Raw genomic sequence first — 15,849 nt, forward strand, 5'->3', positions numbered from 1 at the left:
TTGACCCGCACTAGTTACAAATCTGATGCTAGAGAAGAAAGCAGGATGCCTCCAGTGCCCAAGTGTGCCTTCGGGTATTTGAACTCATACTTCGCCAGATTTACTTTCTGTAGTTGCCATCGGAAAGTATCTAAAGGGATAAGAGGCTAAATTACACCTTCTCACCTTCTAGAGTCAAGCAAGGTTAGTTCTCTTTTCTTGGATAGTAATTCCGTAGGTTAGAGGGGAAATGGAACATGGGCCTTTCCCTCACCCTGTTGATCATGAAGTTTGCTTTGAGGGAATGGTCTGTTCTGCGAGAACACTCAGAGCACCAGAGCACAGTCAGGACACTCTGTGACTGGCCTGGAGAAGAGAATGTGATTTCTGATCTGTAGGAGAATTTCCAGGAAATTTATTTTGGTATACACTGACTGGGTACTAACTAGTGCTCTCTCCAGTGTGCCATGAACATTTTATGACATTGGGCATGTTGTTGTGAGCAGCCTTGGGGTCTGCCCTCCAGCCATGGTAACTCCAAGCTCAACAGAATGCAATGCTGTCTGGTCTTGCACAACGCCCAGAATTGTTATGATCCTCAGGGCTCTCATTGGCTCAGAAATAGATGGTCAGGTCTTTCTCCCTAGTTTGTCTCAGTCTAGAAGCTCTGCTGATGCTTGTCCAGCATCCTAGCAGCACACAAGCCTGGACACAAGGTGCACTGGCCAGGAACCAAACCTGGATCTCCCATCTGGAAGCTATAAGCTCAAACTGGCCATGTTTGTGGAGTTGGCTAGCCATCACTACACTGGCGCGGGGTGCTGTGCTTCTACCCTGTGGGATGTATAGCACTTGCTGAGATTCCTGCTGACTTTAGGAAGTAACTTTGATGAATTGGATCCCATCAATATTGTTTTGAATTGATGCTGCCTTTTCACTATAACTTATATAATCACATCTGTTAATTATAAGTTACGGTTAGTCTAGCTTCATCAATATCGATTTGCGTATGGTAGGATGTTCAGTTAATTGTACAATGCGTTGTGGGTGAGGCAGATTTGCACCCAAAGCATTTTTAGTCTAAGCATTCCAATATTTAGAGCTCCAAACATGTTTGCTTGTTTCAAAGCTGAGTTTGCTGTATTCATAATGCAAGAACAAGTGTGAGCCTCATCCATCACCGCTGCCATTTGCTTGTTAAGGTAAATTTTATTTTCATCACTGAGTTTTGGGTTTTTGTTTTTCCAGACAGAGAAGGATGGTGCATGAAGTTATTGCTCTTTTGTGGCAAACTGGTTCAAAGCCTCAAGAGCTGCTGTTGTGATGTGGCACAGTTTCCTCTCTGCTATTCAGCCTGGGGATAGCAGGCCACAGCAGAATGGTGGGGCTAGGCAGTGTGCTACTGAGAATTAGAGAATCAGAAATATGTGACCTGGCCAAGGAACTAAATGTTCCTCTAAGTGCATTGCACTGAATTTAAGCAACAGCACTTGCTTACCTTTGATAACAGTTTACTGGCCATTGCGAGCCCAAGTCAGGGGATTCGTGATCACTGGCCATGAACGGATATGCTACTTTTCTCTTGGTATTTGCCCTGGCTCTCCTCTCGGCACCCAGTCAAGCCCTCCCAACTTCTGGCTCTCTGCTCCCTAGCCCAAAGACCTGCCCCTGGGTCAGCAGATGGTTTTCTGATAAGTTTCTCATTGAAGGCACTTTACAAGCCCCTTGCCCCTGACTCCCCTCGCCAACACCCCAGCCATTGCTGGCATGATATTTTCCCTTGAGTTGACTTCAGCTTGCGTTTTTTTAATGTCCTTTTACTCCTAATTATCTAACCTTGGGCTCATGCTTGACTAATGAGCAGGCCCTTTTCTGCCTGAGAACTTTGGTCAAATCAGACTCAGGGCAGACAGCCAGGGCTGCAGGGACAGCGGACGGTTGGCAGGTCAGCTGGCTGTGGAGAGCACTTGCTCTCGCCATGTCTCTTTGTATCTCTATCTCCGATCTCGGCTTCTTCACCTCTTTCTGCTTCCGTCTCCTTCTTTCTCCGTGTGTGTGTGTGTGTGTGTGTGTCTCTCTCTCCCTATCTCCATCTATCACTGCCTTTCTGTCTATCTTTCCCCTTCCTATTCGTTCTCTCTCTTTTGTTCTCTCCCTCATTCTCGCTCTCATTTTTCAAGTGCCAGGCTTAAAATGTCTCACACCACCTTCTGAGGGAAGTCTTAAGTCATTCTTCTAAAGCTTCTTTTATTTATTGTTTATGTGTAAGCTTTTCTATTCCAAGTTTAAATCAGAAAAAGATGAGAAAGAGATGGTGCTGCTATCTATCTCCAAAATCATGTGATTATTTTTTCCATTTGGGAAAACTTTCGGCGACTGAGTCATGAGAGCTCCCATGGGTTCCATCTTCCTCTCGCCCACTTACCCATTCAGTCTGTCCGTGGACTCTCTGGTGCTTCATGGTTGTTGTACAGAGTCCCCAAGTTGTTCTGATTTGTTGCCACGGAATATTAGGCACAGAAGAAAGCATCATATGCCCACTTCCTATTGTTCCCTAACACCAGGACTTTTAAAGAACCCAATCGGAATACACCAACCTAGTTCTAGGACTAACATAGCACGACATGGTGTTTTCATCACAGGTGATTGGTCTTGCTGCGTGAAAAAGCACCATGACCCCGGAAAAAGCACAGGTTTCTTACAAAGGACAGTAAGCACTGTCATAACAGGAAACTATGAGAAATTAGGCTACATTAAAACCGATAATCCCTTTTCATCAAAAAATGCCAGTAAGAGAGTTAAGAGTCGTGCTCCAGAGCTGGCGGAGATCTTTACTGGCTGCCCGTCTGAGGCCCCCGTGCTATGGTGAATCGCAGGACACTGTGATGCCAGAAGTCCTGCCACTGGGCCACCCATGGTGGGCAGGGTTCAGCAGAGCTTCCAGACTAAGATAGACTAGGAAGAAATAGCTGATGATTTACTGAAGAGACATTAGCCAATATAAACTTGCCTGGACCTCAGCAGAATATTGTCCTCTATTACTCCCACACTCACTCATTGCTGTCGAGCCGATGTGACCCTAGAATTGCTCTGTGGGTTTCTGAAACTGTAATTCTTCATGGGAGTAAAGGCACCTTCTTTCTCCAGCAGAGCAGCTGGTGGTTTTGAACTGCTAGGCTTTCATATCACAGTCCAATGCATCGCCACTATGCCACTCGGGAGACTGTTGTCTTATCTAGTGCTGGGGTATGAGTCCTCTCGTATTGGAAAGCACCAAAAAGTTAGAAAGCATGAAAATGCGTAATGGCTGCAGCCATGGATTCAGACATACGGACGGTTGTGACCATGGCCCAGGACTGGTGTCATTTCCTTTTCTTGTACAGGAGACCTCACGAGTCAGAGGTGACTTCATGGCAACAACACCATACTGGACAGAGGATGTATATCTAGGTTATATATTAGCGCTGCTAGGTGTCAGACTGATAACAACAGATCAGTAGGGAAAGGGTAGACAACCTAATTGAACAATGGGCAGATTACTTGGACAGACATTCACTCACAAAAGAAGGTAAGATGACTCTTAAAAATTCATGGAAAAATAGAATTAAAAGATAACAGAATTTTATCCACAAACTTTTTGCACTCACCTCCTATGTCACCAGTGCATGTAAGACAGTGTTAGGTTAATTGCTTATCAGAGAAATGTTCGAACTTATTCAAACTCCTGCATGCCCGCCAAGCAAGCACTGAACTCACAGGCTTTGAGTCAATTCTGGCTCATTGTGACACCGTAAGATAGAAGTGGAATTGTCTGTGTAGGTTTCAAAGATCGCAAGTCCTGACTGCAGTAGCATGCCTCATCTTTCTTTCTGGTGGGTTCAAACTGCTGACGTTGCAGTTAGTAGCCCACTCTATTTAGCCCACAATGGCTAAAAGAGAAATGCCAGCGTGGAGGAGAGCCGCTTGCTCCATGGTACAGGCCCTCCCCACCGGCAGTGTCCCCATGGTCATTGTCCCCATGGTGGCTTGGTCTGTACCTGCCGCAGTGCTTAACTCCTTGTCTGTGCCTGTAGCCTGACCAAGCTCGTGGAGGACAGGAACCTCAACCGTCCCGTCTCTCCCGTGACACTTCTCACCCTGAAGGGGATGACGAAACGCTTCTGGTAGGCTCTTCTGGTGATTAGATGCAGGGCTATTTTTGATCGCCATCGAGGAAGACAGGAAGGGGGGAAGATCATGAGGGAGGAAGGGAAGAAGGGAGGCATGTAACAAATCTAGACTGCCACCGTGCAGGGCTTGTCTGCCTCCTTCTTCCTGGGGTGGCGGAGGGCTCGAGCAGGTGGACAAAGTGTCAGGACCCCGCAGCATAGTTTACCCCCACAAGGGCTCAAGCCGGACATGAGGGGGGTGTGTGTGATCAGGACCTGGGAAGTCTTTGGGAGGGTCTCAGAGCTCTGAGACTCTGCATTCAACTCAGAGCAGTTGTGCGGCTGCTGCTGTGTCCTTTCTGGAACACAAAGCCTGGGATGTACAGCGTGTGCTTTCCCAGAGCTGCAATTTTCAGGCCCGGCGACTGCTTTCAATAACAATGTCATAAGGATATTTAGTGCTCGCCTCTCTGTGTATCTGCAGCTGCGCTCTGACCCTGTTCTGGAAGATATTGTGTCATTGATCCACTAAGAAATCTCTAATTAGCCCTGGGTGTGATGGGCTGTAATTGCCTGTGAGAAGCTGTCATGGACTATTGTGCTGAGAACCCACATGCCCTGAAGAGCACTCAGACAGGCCCTTGCACCACGGCCGGCAGCACAAACGCCCGCAAATGCAGTCCTAGCGGGTCAGCAGTCTGTGTTTTACATAGTCTCCCAACACCCATTTAAGTGACAGGCTCCGAAGAGTCAATTGTATCCGCTTTTCTAGGGCTTCCATGGGTGCAAGTGGGGAGCAGCAGTGTCAGGAGCTGGAAATACTTCGAGTACGGCAGCACAAGTAATCCCATAGAGAAATGCTTCCCAGCCCTCGGCAGAGAAAGGAAGACAAACTCCGCGAATCGCAGTGGCTGGATGTTGAGTGTCCCACATTGGCTTGTGTTAAGAAAAGGAGATGCTGGAAGTTCGAAAAAACAAAACAGAAGTGACTTTGATCTTCAGTAATGGAAGAAGGAGTGAGAAAAGGTAGTTAAAAAAGTACAAGAAATAAAAAAGCAAGAGACAAGAACCATAGGCCTTCAGATGATCATGTCCAATGAGGATGAAGAGGGTGGCATGGGAGTTCTACTTGAAACCACCTGAAGCAAAGCCCCTTTGTCCACTTTCTAAGAAAGATGGCAGCCTCACCCTGAACTTGACTGTGCTGCTCAAGGGCTTCCTCATCTTTAGCAAGGGGGGCCCTGCTGTGCTCCTTTCTCGTGGAGGTGTCAGACTTCACCTTGCCCCCAGTATCCTACAGTTCTGAGAGATGTCTGTCCTTTCTCCTCAGCCTGACTGACACTTCCTTATACGGAGCAGGCTGATAGCCCTTCCACATGCCTGGAGTGTACACAGGGCAGACAGCAGCACCAGCAGGAGAAACTATTGCCTGGAGGCAACACAATACTGGGTAGGGAGGCACCTTCTTCCTCTTGTCATTTCTAGCCAGTTCGGTGTTTCTGCTGGGCTGCCGCTCCCTCCCTCTGAGTAATCAGCTCTGTTTTGAGCAGGGGCAGGTTAATTATGAAAGCCACCACCCTTTGTGGCAGCTCTACCTCCTTGTTCTGGGCTAGGCAGCAAGAGATGAAGGCAATGTTTTCCCGACTGTCTGGAGCACCTTCCTGATTAAGCAATCTTTAAAATACCACAGCCAAGTGTAAACATTTCTGAACCTCTTAAATTAAAAAAAAGCTTCCTGAGTGTTCGGCGGAAGCTTCAGCAGGTGTAACAGCTGTATAATGTATAAATCATTATAAACAAGGCTTGAAAGTAAGTTAGGCATTTATACTGCAGCTTCCCCCCCACCCCCTACCTTTTTTTTTTTTGCCCTTTAGCAGCAAAGAAAATTGAAAATACCAGTGCATCTTGGATTCAGAGATGTGGCGGAGAGGCAGGATGGGAGGGCTTATGGGGCGGGGAGGTCAACAGGGTTTCCCCAGGGTGGAATATTAAGCAGGCTTGACCCACACGCGCTGAGTTTGAAAGCAAAATCCCCAAGCACCCGCTCGCCTGCCAGGACCCTGGTTAACAAAGACATTCAAAGAGTGTCGCTGCTCTTCATAGCAATATGAGCCTATTTTCCCTTTTGTGTCACCAGTGAATGAGATTTTTTTTCTTTTTTTAATTTGGCATATTTGAACTCCATCTTTTAATGGTGTCAGACAATGATACTTGGCGTTATTAAACTGACTGTGGATTCAATCTTCAAAAATAACAAAGCTTTCATCTGCTCTTTGATTAAAAATGGAGTAGTGCAACTGTGTCCACTGCGACGGCCTCTGGGGCTGAACTCCCTATTGCAAAACCTTTCTGGTTAGTGTTGCGTTAGAATACACTGCACAATGTTACCGTAGCCAAACACCACGTGGCAAGTGATACTGTTCTCCGCCTAACCAACTAGACCAGTGGTTCTCAACCTCGGTGTCACAGCCCCTTTGGGGATCAAATGACCCTTTCACAGGGGTCGTCCGATTCATAACAGTAGCAAAATGACAGGTATGAAGTAAGAACGAAAATAATTTTTTGGTTAGGAGGGGTCACCACAACATGAAGAACTGTATTAAAGGGTCAGGGCATTAGGAAGGTTGAGAACCACTGGACTAGACCAAGCTGTGCAGTCGGCCTTCCTCCGGGTTCTGCTTCCCGGTCTTAAAGGAGCTTTTGACCTGACAGAAGTACGCTGAATTTTCCACCTCCATACCTTCCCCGCAAAGGAGCCCTGGTGGTGTAGTGGTTACTCACTGGGCTGCTTACTGCAAAGTCAGCAGTTCAAAACCACCAGCTGCTCTGAGGGAGACAGATGAAGCTTTCTACTCTGGAAAGCATTACATTGGAAACCCATAGGATCAGTGCTCCTCTGTCCTACAGGATGGCTATGAATGGAATCAATTCTATGGCAGGGATGTTTGGTTTTGCATCTTTCCTTAGAATCTAGGCATACTCACCTTTTTTTTCTGGTGGCATTGTTGTGGATTGAATTGTGTCCCCTTATGCACAAAATATGTGTTGAAATTCTATCCCTAAAGATAAGACTCTATTTGGTAATAGGAGTGTTTGTCTGTTATGTTAATGAGGTCTGGTAGAGTAGGGTGGGTCATAAACCTAATCATCTATGTATTGTAAGAGGAGTGTGTTAGTCTAGGTAGACTAGAGAAACATATCCATAGACACACATATGCGTATAAGAAAGAACTTTATATACAAGAGCAACTGGACATTGAGAAAACATCCCAGCCCAGTCCAGATCAAGTCCATAAGTCCCATATTAACCCATATTTCTATTACCAATTTATAAAGTCCTCTTCAGACTCACAAAACACATGCAATGAAGCCAAATGCAGGACGATCACAAGCCAGTGGGTAGGAAGTCTTTGGGTCCAGTGGCGTTGTAAGCATCTCAGTGCTGGCAGGGGTCGCTCTGTGGCTTCTCCACCTTCCAACGTCTGGTTGCGTTCATGTGACTTGTCTTCTGTAATACCTCCCAGGGAGTAGGGGAGAGAGAGAGAGAGAGAGAGAGAGAGAGAGAGAGAGATATCTTCCGCCTCCAAGTAGAAAGTACCAGATTTCCCAGAATTCTCAGGAGAAAGCCGTGCCCACAGGGAAGTCTCATTGGCTATGTCCAGATTGACAGCCTAGACTCCACCCCTGTACTCTTAATCCTTAAATTGACCCCAGATTAGGTGACTGCCACAAGAATAGACAGACTCATACTCACAGGAAAGGCACCCTATAAAGATGTGGCCAGCAGCTGGAGGTAAGCTCGGGAATGCCATAGGTTTGCGGCAGCTTCTAAAGGCTGGAGTAGACAAAGAACCTCCCCTCAAGCTATATCCCGAATTAGGACTTGTAGTCTCCTGGCTAGGAGAAAATGTGAGAAATTTATTTCTTTAAAACCACCCATTTATGATCTCTATATCTGTCTACATAGGATGGGGTACCCCCCTCAAAACTGCAATTTTTTCCAAAGCTATGTCTTTACATTTTAACAAAGCAACATCATCACCTTCAAAGTATTCTCCATTACGCGCAATGCATTTGTCAAATCTGTGATTCCATTGGGGAACATTTTTCAAACTCAGCTGTTTAAATGGCTGAAAGCTCTCCCTCCTTTTTTTTCCCCTTCACCTCTTCAACCTCATCAAATTGCTGTCCTTTCATGTTCCTCTTCATTTGCAGAAGTCTCCTGGAGAGAGGTTAGGTGAGTAAGGTACGTGGGGCAAGAGAGGCATGCTGATTTTTGCCAAAATCTGGAATGCTGAGATGGCTGTCAACAGGAGTGTTGTTGTGGTGGCAAAACCAGTCTTGTCTGCCACAATCAGACTTTTTTGTCACACGCTGTTATATAATCTTTTTAGAACCTCTAAATAGAAAACTTGATTAACGGGCTGACCTGATGGACCAAACTCCAAATGCACTATCGACCTGACATCAAAAACAAACGAACAAAAAACAAATGAGCATCACCTTGATCTTTGATTTCACTTGATGAGCTTCTTTTGGGCAATGTGACATGGTGTCTTCCACTGCCTTGATTGATGTTTGCTTTCAGGGTCCTAAGAATACAACATGTCTTATTACAAGCAATGACCTTAGAAAGAAGTCTGGGTTACGTTGGAGCTGTTCTTTCAAAGTATGACATGCTTCCAGTCAACGCCCTTTTTCCTGATCAGTCAGAACCCAAAGCACACATTTCACAGAAATGCTTCTCATTCCCATTTCTTCTGTTTAAATTCTCTGAAACGAGATCCAAGATCGTCCAGATAACTTGCCCACCTCTTGAAAGGTCTGTTGTTGGTCTTTGAGCACAAGTGCATGAATTTTATTGACATTTTCATCCAGTTAGGAAGTTGATGCATCTTCAGGATGAGATTTGTTATCAATCAACATTTCACCTCTTTTGAAATGAGAAAACCGCTCATACGCGAACTGTACCCATAGCGCTGTTCTTATAAGCTGTGTTCAACATCACAGCCATTTCTGCAGCATTTTTCCCAAGCAGTAAATAAAACTTCACAGCCCCACCCTCGTTTCCTAAATCAGCCATCACAAAAAGCAATGTTCAAGCAAAACTGCTTTTACAAAAAAAAAAAAAATTCACTGCGACCAGAGAGAACCTTCCCAGGTGATGCCACTGGGTACACTAACTCAGAGCAAGTTGTCTGATGCTCCCCTGGGGGTGAGGGTGGGGGTAGGGGGCATGTGAACTTTAAAACCTCTGACCAGTGGACCTTTTTTTTTCATTTTTTTGAGGGTTATCCTCCTCCCCCTTTTGTGCACATTTTATCACTGCACCACTGAGAGGCTAACCCAGACATTGAAAGGGGCTTGAGATATTGGGACTGGAAATTTAATGACAAAACCACATAAGTCTTCTCAGTATATTTAAAAATTTTTTTCAATGTCTGTAACAAAATTTATCCCTGAGCCTCAGCAGAGAGGAACAGGGCCCATGAGTTACAGTATCTCTGTGGCAGCCTTTTGACCAGTGCCAGCCATGGTGGGGCAGGCACTGAACTTGACACAGCTGCAATATTTAAATAATTATAAAGCCCTGCTTTCCCAGAGAGTGGCTTGGTAGCCAATGGTGACCAGAGCTACATGAGCAATTGCCAAGGTTTCAGTCACCTTCATCAGACCCCCCCAAAACCAAAGCTGTTGGCATCAAGTCAACCTGAGTCCTCGTGACTCTACATGACGAAGTAGAAGTTCCCCATAGCATTTCTTTAGGGAAGTAGGTGCTACCTTCTTCTTCCATGGATGGGGAGGTGTTCGAACAGATGCCCTTTTGGTTAGCACACGAGGGCGAGGGTTTCTCCTCCCTTTGATAACCAGAAGGAAATAGACATTGTTTCAGAACTGCCACCCAATAAGAGTGCACTCTGCAAGGGCGCAGGGGTGGGTCTGAGGAAGACCCAGGTGTCTCATTATGCTTAATTAGTTTCCAGTTTTAAGGAGTATGCAGTGTGAGAAATACCATCCCCTCCTCCTGAGCTTTGGCTTCCAAGGAATATATTACAAATAAGCATTCATTCAACATGGGATTTTTCAGATATTAAGAAAAGCCCCTTTTCAAAGAAGTATTCCATTTGGCTGCTCTTTAAGCTGATGATGAGTTCTGAAACAAGGAGGTTAGGGTGACTGGTAGAGGACAGGAGGAGAAAGTGGGCCACACGAAGGCTGCCAGTGATGCTTTGGGTCACCTGGGATCTCTGGGTGGCCCTTGGGAATAGGCACCTGTAGGAAAGCTGGGGATGAAACAGAGTTTGAGATGCTACAGGGATGTATCCCAAAAGAGGAAAGTGAGAACCCAGACTTATTCCAGTTCTGAACATTTGCCCCAGTGCTTTGTTTGGTGAGCCTGCACTTTCTCCTCTAGGAGAGTGCTTTCTAACCTGTCTTCAACCAGCACACACAAAAGAAGTCTCAGGAGACAGCCTGCCCTTTAAGGGCTGACAGACTTCTCAGGCCAAAGCAGCTTTAAATCTGCATGTCAGTGCTTCAAGGGAACAGCCAGAGCTTTTGAGAGAGAGCAAGGATGCCTTCAATAACTTGTTAACATTTGGCCCCCAAAGTGCCCGATTCTGACAAACAACTTGACTCGTAATACTCCTTATGAAGATGTCCTTGCTGTCCAGGGCTTCTTAGGTGTGAACCTTGGACTCACACCGAAAGGGCTCTGCATTCCGCCGGGCACTTCACAGAATGTTAGCAGCAGGGGAGATGAACGTTTCCAAACTTTTACGGTTGGACAACTTGGCGGTTCTCTGGGCTGAGAAGGAAAGGGGAGTGAATAAGGAGCCTAGAAAATGTGATTCTCTTCTTGTTCTTGCTTCGCCACTTCTTCTACGACTTCTTCAAGTGTGCGGTTCTGTAACAAGTACGTGGAGATCCCAGGGAGGTGATGGGCCTAGAGTGTTTGGAGAAAGCCTGAGTTGAGCTATGACAGGAATGGATATACGACCTTCTTACTCTTTCCAGTGAATGCTTCTTAAGCATAAAAGCTTGCTTCACTAAAGGTCTGGAAAATAAAAAAGACCTAAGGTCTCTGATGGCACAAACTGTAATGCACTGGACTATAAGCTGAAAGGCTAGTTGTTCAAACCAACCTGAGAACACCTCGAAAGACAGGCCTGGTGACCTGCTTCTGAAAGGTCAAACCTCAAAGCCCCCGTGGATTTCAGTTCTACTGTGCACACGTGGAATTGCCAGACTGGAATATATAAGGGGCTTGAAAAAGTGCAGGAAAAACTGCAATGAAAACATACAGGTATTTGTTTTTTTCACAATCTTTTTGGAAACACCCTTGTATTGGATGACAACTAACAACAAAAATAATGCCCCTTTTGAAGGAGTTGGTGGGTGGTGCAGGTTGTTAACACAAGCTAAACGAAGGTTGGAGGTTTGAGTCTGCCCAGGAATCTCTCAGAACGAGACCTGGCAATGCACTTACAAGAAATTGGCCATTAGAAACCCTATGGGGCTGAGCAGTACCGTCTGTTCTGACCCAGGGGGATAACACAATGGCAAATAGTGGTCGTGGATCTCTTTGGAAATAATGTTTGCTTTATGGAATAGAAGCAAATGTGCAATTGTTTCACCTCTATTTTCGGTTCAGCAAGGAGTGAGTTTATGGAGCGTTGCTCATTTTGTGACCTGACCAAAGGGCTTTCTGGAGCCCTGGTGGCATAGTGGGTTATGTGTTGGAGTGCTAAGCCCAAGGTCAGCAGTTTGGAGACCACTGGGCACTACAAGGGAAAGATGAGGCTTTCGACTCCCATACAGAGTGACAGTCCCAGACACCCACACGGGCAATTCTACCCTGTTCCATAGGGTCACTGTCGATCAGAGTGGATTCCATGGCTGTAAGGTTGGTTTTCAGTTTAGAGTGGTGCTTTCCAGCATTGGAGTTGGGAAGCCCATATATCTGTATAATGCTGGACATGGTGTAATCTGAAGATACTAGAAAAAGAGATTGGGCAAAAACATAGAAGTCTAAGATCTATAATTCATGAGACAAGGGAGTTTGGGAGAATATCAAATTAAAAGGCATTGGTTCAAGGCCTTTTGAATGATTTGACTGGACTGCTTTCAAGTTGCTCTTGTTCTAGCCCAACCTTCACTTCTTTCAATGGGTGTTTATTCAACATCACATCACGTGCTACATATTCTATTACCTGGCCAGAAAAATGGTGGGCTATCGTTTGACCTCAGGCTTGTTGAGACAGTTGCTTCAGTGGATCTATGAAATATACACCTATGTGGCACACCTCACCCAGCCTTGGGGCCCATCCTCTGGTCAACGTGGTCTCAACACCTAGAGACAGTCATTGAGAGCATGGGCCACAGAAGAGTCCCAGCGATGTGTGAAGGCTCAGGGCACAAAGCACAAAGCATGAGGATGCTTCTGGCCTGGCCAGTCCTGAGCCCGCTGAAGGCTTCTGGGTCAAAGGTGCCTCACTCAGTAGCCTCTCTGAGCCTGGCTATGTGCACTTCCTATAGGAAAAAAAAAAAAAGCAAAGTGGAGAGAGTGAAACTAGGGCAATAGGAGATTCTTATGCTAGGAGCTCATTGCCCATTTGTGCTGAGCTGTCTTTTGCAGATCTACGCTACTGGCTTCATGCAGGACACTGGAGAATGAGGAGCATGAAATGAAAGTTCTGCTCCCAAGAAGCATGCACTCTAGTGGGAGGTGTGGGGACTAACCTAAGTTAAGCAGCTAGGAAAATAACCTAAATGGAATGTTGTTATTCTTAGGGCCATTGAATTGGTTCTAACTCATTGCGACCCTACACCCAACAGAGCAAAACACTGTGTTCGCGCACCACCTTCCTAGTTGTTCTGATGTTTGAGACTGTTGTTGCTGCCTTCGTGTCAATCCATCTTGTTGAGGGCCTTGCTCTCTTTTTGCTGCCTCTCTGCTCCACCAAGTTTCATGTTCTTCCTGAGGAACTTGTGTCCCTTGATAATAGAACACAGTCTGAGATGAAGTCTTCCATCCCCCCTCCAAGGAGTCTGGTGGTTGCACTTCCTCCATGACAGGTCGGTTCTTTGGGCGGTCCGTGGCACTTCCAATAATGTTCACCAGCATCATAATTCAAGTGCACCAATTCTTCCTACCTCAGTGTCCAATTTTTTATACATGTAGGAAGCAATTCCCATGGTGTGGGCCAGGTGTCCCTTAGTCCTCAAAGTAGAATCCTTACTTTTCTCCATTTTGAAAGGGAATGTCATTACATTATGAAAGGTACTTACTGCCATTAAGGTAATGCTGATTCATATGGACCCTTTGTGGGTTTCTGAGGCTGTAACTGTTTCCGGGAGTAGAAAGCCCAGTGTTTCTTCCAAAGAGCTGCTAGTAGTTTCAAATTGCCGTCCATGCAGATTGCAGCCCAACCTGTAACCACTACAAACCGGAATCGGAGCCATTGTAAGGATGGCGCATTCTCGTGCAATGTTTCCTTCTGCTGTGCAGATGGTCCCTATGGACGGAAACTGATTTGATGATATCATCATCATTAGCAACAACAGCAAAATACAACCGTTGCCCTTAAGTTGATTCTGAATCATGGTGACCTATGTGTGCACCATTAGGGTTTTCAGTAACTGAGTTTGTGGAAATGGATGGCTAGGACCATTTTCTGAAGGGTCTCTGGGTGGAGGTGACCCTTTATCCTTTCCCTTAGCACTAAGCATGTTAACCATTGGCACAAGCTAAGGATTCCATACGGACTAGTAAAGGTTGATAACAAAGACTACAGAGAACAGACAGCATTTTACCTGACCATAGCAAGTGAGCAGGGGGCCTTCCCAGTAAAGGGAGCGTACTAAGGAGAGAAGTGATGTTATCAGACCTAGAGACACTGTCAGCAACAGCCCTTCCAGGATATCCAGCCCTCCCTCCCCCTCGGACACTGTGGCTTGAGAAGTAGCGTTGTCTGGATAGAGAAGGGGGTCAGACTATGACCTTGACACTGTTTGAGGTTTACATACCGTGAAAAAAGCAGGGGGGGGGGGATTTACAATATTAACATAAAAATAGGTCTGAATTTGGGTAACAGGGAGAATAGCTAGGGAGATTCCTGATTTCACATCCTTTCTGTCCGGTTGAAGAAGTGTGAAACCATTTCAGATCCTTAGAATTAAATATGAAATGATAGGAATCGCTTGCCTGGGTAATTGTATTAACCTCCTAAATAGTTCTTTCTTCTCCTCTGCCCTCCAACCCACCCTCTATACAGGACCAAATGGACGCCGTGTGTGCACCAAAATCTCTTTTTGTGTAAAGGTGCTGTGGGGCTGAGACAGAGGGACTTTAGGGTTGTGGAAAGTAAATGGCAAATGTAAAGGGCTTACAATGTGCAGCAAGTAGTGAGAACTCAAAATATGAACAATGAGAAATACACTTCTAACACCAAATTATCTTTAATAATAAACATTAAAAGACTATACAAATAACTTTAAACAGTTCCATCATGTCTCATGTCTTAGTGTCATTTCATCCAGATACGTGTTTTATTTCCTTTGCTGTATTTGACAGGTTTCTTCCTAGTGTGACATTTGTTGGGGGACGTAATCACCAGCTCTAAATAAATGAGAGTGACTAAGGGAGAGTGTTATCCAGAAGCCTTGACTTGAAAGGAGACTAACATCATAAATATATGACTGCCTTCTAAATAAAAACCCTTTCCTGCTTGGAAGTTCCAAATTGTAAAATGAGGATGTAAGGTTAAAGCTTGGTTTGAATTTAAGAAAGCCAGTAGATATAAATAAACTTAGCATTAATCAGCTGGTAATTGTCATCACTGAGTAGCTTCTAAGTGGCCTTAGGCTGTCAATCACTGTGACTGGAATAAGTAAGTGCAGGATTTGCTAGTGAAATTTGGTATCTGGGTCAGCTGTCATTTCAGGCTTTCTTTCACAGTTTTAAGTGTCCTTCAAATTAGTGTAACCTACTACCATGAAGGCAAAATGTCCATAATTTGAGAGGCCAATGATGGGTCAACATGTTGCTAGAAGCTTCAGCTCCCTGTGAGAAAACAAGGGCAGTCTACATGTTGCAGAGCAAACAGATGTCTTGATCAGCAGGGTGGAAAGTGGTGGTGGCCCCCTCAAAACTGATTGTGGCCGTACCCCTTTGAAGATGTGTTGCTCTTCACATTCCTCATAATAATGTGATCTGCATCCGTCTCCTGAAAGGGCTCACTCTGCCTCTTTGAAAGCTCTCATTCCAGAGTTTCTGCTTGTCATTTTTCCCATTTATTATTCTATACTCCTACATTTTACAAACTTGGGCCTATTCCAATTTTGCTGAGTTAGCCAGGACTTCAGCAGTCTGAACTGCTTAGAGGTTTTGCCTGGAAGCCAGGAGGCTGAGGGTTGGGGAGGGATTTTTTGAGGACAAAGTTTGTTAAGGTTAGTTAGGATCCCACTCCTGATTGTATTGTTCCCCTCAATTAAACAAAATCAAATAAACCATCATGGAGGCTGGAAATCTTTTCTGCAAATGCTAGGGAGCTGAAATATTTAGGAGAAAAATCTGGGATGTGGGACTTCACCCAGGCTCCCAACTGGGGTGCCAAGTGTGGAAGAAGAGTCACGTCTTCTTTTCCAAGAGCGGTGCCCGGGACTCTTAGTGTTTCTCCCTCAAGCCACCGAGCCAACTGTTCATGATCAGGGGGCCAAG

The 15,849-nt window shown here is 45.5% G+C and overlaps 1 protein-coding gene and 1 non-coding gene across 2 annotated transcripts in view; one reads left to right on the forward strand and one right to left on the reverse strand.

Annotated features, from left to right (window-relative positions):
- PTPRN2 (protein tyrosine phosphatase receptor type N2) overlaps positions 1–15,849 on the forward strand; it is a 1,071,863-nt gene that overhangs the window by 66,081 nt on the left and 989,933 nt on the right. The window lies entirely within an intron of this gene.
- On the reverse strand, positions 9,563–9,695 carry LOC142449620 (small nucleolar RNA SNORA5). The gene has a single exon (XR_012784753.1). It is a non-coding gene; the product is annotated as a small nucleolar RNA SNORA5 (small nucleolar RNA).

The sequence above is a fragment of the Tenrec ecaudatus genome, chromosome 5 (genome assembly GCF_050624435.1).
Source record: "Tenrec ecaudatus isolate mTenEca1 chromosome 5, mTenEca1.hap1, whole genome shotgun sequence".
In the NCBI taxonomy this organism is placed as follows: Eukaryota; Metazoa; Chordata; class Mammalia; order Afrosoricida; family Tenrecidae; genus Tenrec; species Tenrec ecaudatus.